The following is a 10,560-nucleotide window of genomic DNA, read 5'->3' on the forward strand; positions in this document are numbered from 1 at the left end:
TGTTCTTTTCTTAGCTGAACAGCAGCAGCCCATGAACTTTCCCAACATCACTAGTGGTTAGTTTGCACAAGACATGGGACACCAGATACCAAAAAGGAAAAGCCACCTATGCACGCTTCCCAGGCATGCCCCCATGTAATACATTACAAGCTCACAAAAAAAAACACAGCACAAAGATTAGGACAACAGAGGGATCTGACTCCAGTATGACCTTCCCATGAGTTTGAGTTACTTTGACAAATGTCAAAAGTGCAGTTAAAACCAAATTTTCACATCCTTCTAAGTACATATAAAACAAATGTATTCATAATATATGTGCTTAGAACCCGTGTATCAAAAAGCCCAGCAAGTCTGTAAGAATGAAGTGTGTGGAACGAAACAGTAGGCTAAAACTAAGCGTGAATGAACTCTTGCAATCTCTCTTTCTCTGTAAATCTTATGAAGTAATCTAAATGTGTGTACAGGTGTGGCCATCAAGGAGATCTGGATGAGAGGAGGAAGAGTCAATGTGGAGAGACCAATGTTGTGGCTGCAGTGGGTCAATGAGTGGATCCAGGCAGGAGGTCATAGGGCACTGGCATTTAAATGAGTTTTGTAAGTGACTCAGGGATGAATTGCCTAGTTTTCTATCACACAGGTGGTATGCTATTTGTTTTCACTGGGGCTCTAAGGATTTCTCTTTTACTGTGTCTCATCTGTAATCTTCACCCTGAGAGTGGGTTGGAACACAGGACTCCAAATCACACCCCATCAATTTCACTCCTTAATCATGTAGAAGTGGCATTTCAGTGCAATATGCACTAGACCTCACGAGAGCTGACCAGGAGGTTTCCACAGTATTTCCACACCTTGCATCTTAGGAACTGCAAACCACAACAGGCCAGTGCACATAAGAATTTGGTATTACAAGTTTAGTCACTGATTTAGTGTGGCTTTCCTCAAAGAGTCTTATCCTGAGATTAGAATTTAGGAAGACAAGGAAACTTTCCCTCAATTTTCTTCGTTTTCTCTCTTCTCTCCACCAGTCTTTACTTATTTGTCTCACTGCTCCTGAACCAGGAACCCCATGTGCAAACAGAAATTGTAGCATGATCAGTGGGACAGGAGACAGAGGGCCTGTGTTCCCTGAAGGGACTATTATTGATGAGACACCAGTGGAATAGGAAAGGTGGGAGTTAGGCTGCAAACAGCCACATAGATAGAGCAGTCCACAGGGTTGAATAAAGTTCTACTTGTTTGACATAACCTGCATTCAGCTTCACTCTTTTGTGAATGAAACAGAAACAAGGTGAGGTTTTCTGCTGGGACCTTGCCTCCTAGAAAAGCACTAGCCCATTATCCCCACATGTTCTGCCAGAGACAACTATGGTCCTTGTATCCCAGTGCTATCCTGAGAGAACAGAAAAGCAGTTGTGTTTGGAACCAGAATGTAACACAGAGTGAATGCTAGTCCCTGAATTCTCACACGTTGGGTCAGTCCTGGCTTGAGCATGGGAGTAGAAGTATCAGCTCCAAGGAGCAGAATCAACATCCTTTGGGAACTCCCCCACTTTTGTCTATAGACCTGAAGTACAGCTTCAGAAGTGGTAACCCTGTCCTCCCAGCTGCGGGAACAGGAGCATTGCAGCAGTAGTGTTACTTTCAGAAGAGGGAAGAAATTATGCAGTGGGAACTGGTGGTGCACAGGACTGTCAGAGTCACTTTGCAGAGGCTCTGCTTTAACCCAGTCAGAAAACTCATGTGCAGATCCTGGATGTGAGTGTGCAAAGAATTCCATGGACAGTAGAGTTGCAAAATACTTTGAAGAACATTCGATCCAGCCCTGTAATTAAAAAGGACTGTCAGCTTTGTTGCATTTTATGTCCAGTTCTAAAGACCCAAGAGATGGATGGGACTAGGGCCTCCTTCCTTGGGAGAACATTCCACAGCTGGATAGAACTAAACCTTATGGTATTTCCCCCTAAGATTCCATTTATATTTTCCTTTTCCTCATTACTTCCCATTATTCCTTGTTGCAATAACCCCCCTTGCCCCAATTACAACCCTATTTACTGGTGTCTATAGGGCAGTGCTGCCCTTTGTGTTGCACAGATCCTAACTAAGTGACTAGATAGTTCATTTTTTTCCTTTTCATCCTTTGTGATAAAATCTTGTTCCACAAAAGCTACTAGTAGGGCCACAGTCTCCAGTAGATCACATACAGCACAAACAGACCACTCCCACCCCCTTGATAATAGGGAAGATGCCTGCCTACCATTAAGCTTCACATTTCATGTGCTGTAACTCAGTGAATACAGGGAAGCGAGATCATCAGAACTAAGTTACTAATAAAGGGGTATGTTATTGTTTTTCAAACTAAACAGCTGCCACAGTTACTCCTTTCCCACGAAGACCACGTCAGGAGCTAGAGGACTGGAAGGACACCTCCCAGGAGGGATGTAATGCAGCAGTGGGAAATGCATCAAAATCCATTATAAAAAGGGAATCTTTACTTCTCTTAAATATTTTTGCCATCCCTCCAGACCACCAAGCTAATGTCTATAGGGGCACATTCAAAACAATGGACCCCCTGCTGTTGCCAACGAGGGTTGTAGCGCTACTGTTTTCATCACAGCAAACACAGGGCATTGCCAGCTTGCCTGCATGGTATGAGCTTATTATTCAAGACAGTGCAGGTTCATACTGTCACCTCAGTAGAGTAAACAACTAGCAGACACTTTGCTCTGCCATGGAGCCAAGTGAGTTTCCTCACACAATTCCTGCAGAGGGATGGACATCAGAGACCATGTGCAGGAATGTCAAAGAGGGGTCACTGTTGAGAAGAGTGAGTTCTGGGGAAGGATATGAAGACGGGGTGGGAAGTCCCAGGACACATGGGAAGAGGGAGAGACTGTTCCATGCAGAATGGGGGCAGGGAAGGCAGCATAATAGTGATGGAGAGAGGTTTACCAAGGGCCTGTGAGGAGGAAGGTCTGGGCTGAGTGAGGGGGAGCAGGAGGAGATGTAGGCAGGAGGAGTGGGGTAGGGCCTTGCAGGTGAAAAGTCTGACCTTGATGCAGGATGCATGGGGAGGGCAGTGCAGGGATCTGAAGAAATAACTGACATGAGCAGAGCATCAGGGGAGGAAGGTGATTTTAGCAGAAGCATTTTGGCTGAGCAAGGGGAGAGGCTAAGCCAGGGAGGAAGAAGCTACAGGAGTCAAGGGGAGAGATGTCCAAGGGAGCAAGGTCTAGTGAAGAACAGAGAAAATTGAATGCCAGCCTGGGCATGGAAAGTGGGGAAGTAAAAGGCGAAATGGAGGTTTCAAGCCTGGGTGGTGTGCAGGTCAGGGACAGAGAGGGAGCAGGACGGGATCAGGACCTCAGCTGACTCATGTCCCTTTCTCTCCTGTTGGTACAGGGAGGGCAGAATATTAAGATTCAGAGACAAAGACTTTTCCCCCTCCCCCTCCCTCCCGCCACTTGCCTGCAACAGACAATTCTGCTGGTCCTCAGTAATCCCATAAGATTTATCCTGAAGGATTATTGTGTTGCACACCTGATCAGTTCCAAAATGTCAGGCAATGTTCTAACGTCAATGGGCAGGACTCTACTGATTTTGGCAGGCCCAGATTAACCAATGTGCACGTGGGGCACTTGCACAGGGTCTCCATCTGGGCGGGGCCCCTGATCACTGTGGTGAGGGAAGCAGTGCAGTGACACCACCTATTCATAGATTCATAGATACTAAGGTCAGAAGGGACCATTCTGATCATCTAGTCCGACCTCCTGCACAGCGCAGGCCACAGAATCTCACCCACCCACTCCTATGAAAAACCTCACCCATGTCTGAGCTATTGAAGTCCTTAAATCATGGTTCAAAGACTTCAAGGAGCAGAGAAGCCTCCCTCAAGTCAACCATGCCCCATGCTACAGAGGAAGGCGAAAAACCTCCAGGGCCTGTCCAATCTGCCCTGGAGGAAAATTCCTTCCCGACCCCAAATATGGCAATCAGCTAAACCCTGAGCATATGGGCAAGAGTCACCAGCCAGATACTAGTACCTGGTCATAATGCCACTCACTCAAATTTGACACAGTTGCTCTTCTGATCATGATGAAGCAGGGGCTGGGAAAAACCTGAGCAGTGCAGATCCATGTAAGCATAGAGCGGGTGATGGGAGAAAACATAGCTGGGTGGCTGGGATTGGGAGGAGCCACCACAGCCCAAGATGGTAGTGTCGTGAAGTGCTGAGTGGGGGAGGGTTGTGGTGAATGTACAGGAAGGTCCTGGGGCAGTGGGTGAGACGCTGGGGGCAAACTATTGGTGGCCAGAGGGCTTGGGGGTAACTGGGGGATGTTGGGGGTTGTGGCTGGTGGGGCTGAGGTGAGCAGGCTGTATGTCAGGGCTGCTGGAATGCATGTGGGTGCTGTCAGGATAATTGGGGGCTGGTGGAGGGTTGTTGAGGTATAGGTGGGGTGAGAGAGGCATTAGGAGCACTTTGCTGAGTTGTCCCTGAGCAAGAGCTCAGCATACTCGGGAAATGTGGTCTAGATGAAATTACTATAAGGCGGGTGCCCAAGTGGTTGAATGACCGAACTCAAAGAGTAGTTAGCAGTGATTCACTGTAAGATAAGGAGGGTGTATCTAGTAAAGTCCCACATGGGTCAATCCTGTGTCTGTTACTAGTCAATATTTTCAGTAATGGCTTGGATAATGGAGTTAAGAATATGCTTATAAAATTTGCAGATGCCACCAAGCCGGGAGGGGTTGCAAGCACTTTGGAGGACAGGATTCAAATTCAAAATGACATTGATAAATTGGAGAATTGGTCTGATTCAATAAGATGAACTTCAAGAGGCAGGGCTGGGACAGAGTAGGGGCGGGGGCCCTGGAGAAGAGCAGGAGCAGGGGCTGGAGCAGCACACAGCTGCACAAGGCATCAGGAAATTTGGTGCCCAAAATTTCCTGGTGCCCTATGCAGCTGCGTACTTTGCATATGGGTAAGGACGGCCCTGCCCGTGCTCTGCTATACAGCTTTTACCTAACAAAACAAGTTTCCTCACAGCAATTCCTTCTAATAGACAAATAATTTCTTGTTATATGTCTGAGGATTTTCAGTACAAAAAGGACGTTTCTGAAATCTCTAGGTATATTACTCCTCTTCTGTGCATTCCTTTTAAACAATTGTTTCAATTCAAACCCCATTTACTGGTGTCTACAGGACAGTGCTGCCCTTTGTGTTGCACAGATCCTAACTAAGTGACTAGATAGTTAATTTTTAAGTCAAGATTGAATTTTTAAAGATAAGGAGTACTTGTGGCACCTTAAAGACTAACAAATTTATTTGAGCATTTGTTAGTCTCTAAGGTGCCACAAGTACTCCTTTTCTTTTTGCGAATACAGACTAACACGGCTGCTCAGAAACCTGAAACCTGTTTTTAAAGATATGCTCTAGTTCAAATGGAATTATTTTAAGGAAGATCTATGGTCTGTGTTATACTGGAAGTCAGACTACATGACCACAGTGGTACTGTATGGTCCCAGAATCTATTTATCTATATGCATGTGTAGTTTCCCTTTTGTCATAATTCTTCCTCTGAGCCCCAGTGTTCTATCTTTCTTTGTAGGACAATAATGGGTAAGGTCAGGTTCACTGCCTTAGTACAGACACCCTGTTTTCTTTTCTCCCTCTCCCATGGAAGAGGTAGAGGGGTCACACTGATGTTAAAGTATGGAGAGATTTTGAAAAAACTTTCAAAGACCTATACTCTATGACCACCATTCCATATTGAAACAAATGTTGTTTGCAATTGGTAAGGCTAACCAAAAATTGTGAAAGCTTTATGTTTGCATTTCCAAGGGGGCTTATACAGAGAGAGGCTTCATTCAGATAAGTAAAATATTAACAGTTAAGATGCATAAATATTGTGTATTTGCATTCCTGAATTTCCAATACTCTTCTGAGTGCCCCAGTGATTAGCTAGCACGAGAGATGGGAAAATAGGCAGCATGAAGGGAAAGCCTTCCAGTGTCATATTCCCACAGGACATTTTAAAAGTTTATGGATAGTTAATAATTAAGGTTATGATTCTGCCTTGGAAATTTTTGATAAATTACACAGTATAGGAGTCAGGTTTCAGAGTGGTAGCTGTGTTAATCTGTATCAGCAAAAAAAACCGAGGAGTACTTGTGGCACCTTAGAGACTAACAAATTTATTTGGGCATAAGCTTTCATGGGCTAAAACCCACTTCATCGGATGCATGCAAAGGAAAGTACAGTAGGAAGATATATATTCACAAAGAGCATGAAAAAATGGGTGTTGCCATACCAACTGTAATGAGACTAATCAATTAAGTGGACTATTATCAGCAGGAGATTATCACTTTTGTAGTGATAATCAGGATGCCCCATTTCAAACAGTTGACAAGACAACCCCCCAACCTGAAGCAAATACTCACCAGCAACCACACATCACACAACAAAAACATGAACCCAGGAACCTATCCTTGCAATGAAGCCTGTTGCCAACTCTGTTCACATATCTATTCAAGGGACACCATCGTAGGACCTAATCACATCAGCCACACCATCAGAGGCTCGTTCACCTACACATCTACCAATGTGATATATGCCATCTTGTGCCAGCAATGCCCCTCTTCCATGTTCATTGGCCAAACTGGACTATCTCTAAACAAAATAATAAATGGACACAAATCAGACATCAAGAATTATAACATTCAAAAACCAGTCGGAGAACACATCAACCTCCCTGGTTACTCAATTTCAGACCTAAAAGTGGCAATTCTCCAACAAAAAAACTTCAAAAACAGACTCCAACAAGAAACTGCAGAATTGGAATTAATTTGAAAACTGGACACCATTAAATTAGGCTTGAATAAAGACTGGGAGTGGATGGGTCATTACACAAAGTAAAAACTATTTTCCCATGCTAATTTTTCCCCTACTGTTACTCACACCTTCTTGTCAACTGTTTGAAATGGGCCATCCTGATTATCACTACAAAAGTGTTTTTTTCTCCTGCTGATAATAGCCCACCTTAATTGATTAGTCTTGTTACAGTTGGTATGGCAACACCCATTTTTTCTTGTTCTCTGTGTATATATATATCTTCCAACTATATTTTTCACTGCATGCATCCAATGAAGATTTTAGCCCACGAAAGCTTATGCCCAAATAAATTTGTTAGTCTCTAAGGTGCCACAAGTACTCCTCATTTTTTTTTTACAGCATAGATGTAATGCTATAAGGCATGGAAAGGTGGAGCTGAGAGTGAAGAGATGAGAGCAACCCCAACTTGCACTCACACAAGATACCAGCTGCTCCTGAGTCCCACCGGGCTGGCCCCCATGGTCACAGCACACAGGTTTAGTGTATCCACCCTCCATCTCCGTCTATAGAGAGGTGGCTCACCAAAGAAATGTTGGTTTCAGAGTAGCAGCCGTGTTAGTCTGTATTCGCAAAAAGAAAAGGAGTGGTGCCACCGGTACTCCTTTTCTTTTTTCAAAGAAATGTTGTGACCACATGGGCCATGTCACATGCCCAGAGCAGGGAGCCAGGCCCAACCCCACTGGACACAGGAGCCACTGGTGCAGGGTCACTGACCTTATTGAAATTCAGTTATCATGAACACCATGACCTCCAAGCCAAAATTATTAGTGACAGTATGAAAATTAGGATGGCTGTAGTATGATCTGTAGGATGGCTGTAGTCCAGAGTCATGTCTAGTGTCCAGAGTCATAGGTAAATTCACATCCACATTCTCCCTCATCAAGGAAAACATATTCAAAATTCAGTTACATATCAAATGCCTGTGAAAGAGCATGTGAACTATATGACTATCTGGTAATGTCATACATTAGGCAAAAACTTTAAATCTATGAGAATTTGGTTCTATACCAACTACTCTAAATATAATGACAGGCATTATTCCAGATCTGAATATTTCTTTTAGACAGTGATTTATACCCCATTTCCTAAGCCTCTGCAGCCTCTTCTGGGTGCCAAATTCAGTGCTGCCACATGGATAGCATGGACTTTCACTAAGGCTATGGCTACACTTGCAGATGTAGAGCGCTGGGAGTTAAACCAGCCCTTGGAGACTGCAGCAGGGAAAGTGCTGCCATGTGTTTACACTGTCAGCTGCAAGCGCAGTGGCGTGGCCACATAAGCAGCTCTTGCAACGCCACAGAGAGCAGTGCATTGTGGTAGCTATCCCAGTGTGCAAGTGGCTGCAACATGCTTTTCAAATGGGGAGGGGAGGTGGAGTGTGACAGGGAGTGTGTTGTGTGTATATGGGGGGAGAGACAGTGTGTTTTGTGGGGCAGAGAGTGTGTCAGCATGCTGTCTTGTAAATTCAGACAGCGGCAGGGGAAAGGGGTAAACCCCAACATCAGCACCCACGCCCCTGCCTTTCTCTCACACACACGCACACGTGCCTGCCTCTGTAGCAGGAGCATTCCACAGTAATGGTTTGCTTTGTTGCAGAGCAGATAAACATGCTGGCTGTCAAAAACTGAGCTTTGAAAGGGGATATCCGCATGCCTGCGGCCAAGTTCCAAACAATGACCAGAGTGGCCATTTAACTTCAAGGGATTATGGGACATTTCCAGAGGCCAATCACAGTGCAGTAATGCAACACATTGTCCACAGTGACACCCAGGCGTTTCAGCCATGGCAAAGCAAGCTCTATGCTTCTCATGGAAGTGGATTACCAGGAACGCTCCAGCCACAGAGTCCAGGCGCTCTAAGCACCTTGCCAGTTTAGACACCTCAGGAGTTAGGGCGCCCAGGGCTGATTTAATGCGCTCTAACTTGCAAGTGTAGCCAAGCCCTAACACACTCACTCTTTATTCCTCCAAACAACGCTGGCATCAATAGAACTGGGTGATCTTACTACTGATGTAACAGAGTGTGTCTCATTCAAAATTGATCCCTGGCCCTAATTGTGATAGTTTGTCTGGTATTAACTGAGTCTATGTGAGTTATGTAGGTTTCAGAGTAGCAGCCGTGTTAGTCTGTATCCGCAAAAAGAAAAGGAGTACTTGGGGCACCTTAGAGACTAACAAATTTATTTGAGCATAAACTTTCGTGAGCTACTGCTCTCTTCATCGGATGGATGCAGTGGAAAATACAGTGCGGAGATTTATATACACAGAGAACATGAAACAATGGGTGTTACCATACACACTGTAAGGAGAGTGATCACTTAAGGTGAGCTATTACCAGCAGGAGAGCAGGGGGAAAAAAACCTTTTGTAGTGATAATCAAGGTGGGCCATTTCCAGCAGTTGACAAGAATGTCTGAGGAACAGTGGGGGGGGAGGGGGGAATAAACATGGGGAAATAGGTTTACTTTGTGTAATGACCCATCCACTCCCAGTCTCTATTCAAGCCTAAATTAATTGTATCCAGTTTGCAAATTAATTCCAATTCAGCAGTCTCTCGTTGGAGTCTGTTTTTGAAGTTTTTTTGTTGAGGAATTGCCACTTTTAGGTCTGTAATCGAGTGACCAAAGAGATTGAAGAGTTCTCCGACTGGTTTTTGAATGTTATAATTCTTGACGTCTGATTTGTGTCCATTTATTCTTTTACGTAAAAACTGTCCAGGTTGGCCAATGTACATGGCAGAAGGGCATTGCTGGCACATGATGGCATATATCACATTGGTAGATGCGCAGGTGAACAAACCTCTGATAGTGTGGCTGATGTGATTAGGCCCTATGATGGTGTCCCCTGAATAGATATGTGGACACAGTTGGCAATGATCTTTGTTGCAAGAATAGGTTAAAAAAACTTCAAAAACAGACTCAACGAGAGACTGCTGAATTGGAATTAATTTGAAAACTGGATACAATTAACTTAGGCTTGAATAAAGACTGGGAGTGGATGTGTCATTACACAAAGTAAAACTATTTCCCCATGTTTGTTCCCCCCACACACTGTTCCTCACACGTTCTTGTTAACTGCTGGAAATGGCCCACCTTGATTATCACTACGAAAGGTTCCCCCCATCCCCACTCTCCTGCTGGTAATAGCTCACCTTACCTGATCACTCTTGTTACAGTGTGTATGGTAGCTCATTGTTTCATGTTCTCTGTGTATATAAAATCTCCCCACTGTATTTTCCACTGCATGCATTCAATGAAGTGAGAAGTAGCTCACGAAAGCTTATGCTCAAATAAATTTGTTAATCTCTAAGGTGCCATAAGTACTCCTTTTCTTTTTGATTTATGTAGGGAACACTTTCCCCCAGGATCCTTACATCTTGAGTTGGTCAGGAGTGAAGTATTGGGGATAACAGTGTCAGTCTCTGGGGATGGCCACATTCTGGAGATCTCCCAATCACAGAGCCTCAAACCTATGATTATATATGCATTTCTAAGACAGGTAACTATGGTAACAGTTATCACATTAAAACTAGTACACATGAGAATGGCTTACCCCCTCTGCCCCCCGCATCCAAATACATTTTGGAGTCTTACTTTAAACATTCCAAGTGATGGGGCTTTCACCGTATTTCTTGGGAGTCTATTTTCTGGTGTGAGACATCACTGTCAGGATG

Source organism: Dermochelys coriacea, chromosome 3 (assembly GCF_009764565.3).
Source record: "Dermochelys coriacea isolate rDerCor1 chromosome 3, rDerCor1.pri.v4, whole genome shotgun sequence".
NCBI classification, from domain to species: domain Eukaryota; kingdom Metazoa; phylum Chordata; order Testudines; family Dermochelyidae; genus Dermochelys; species Dermochelys coriacea.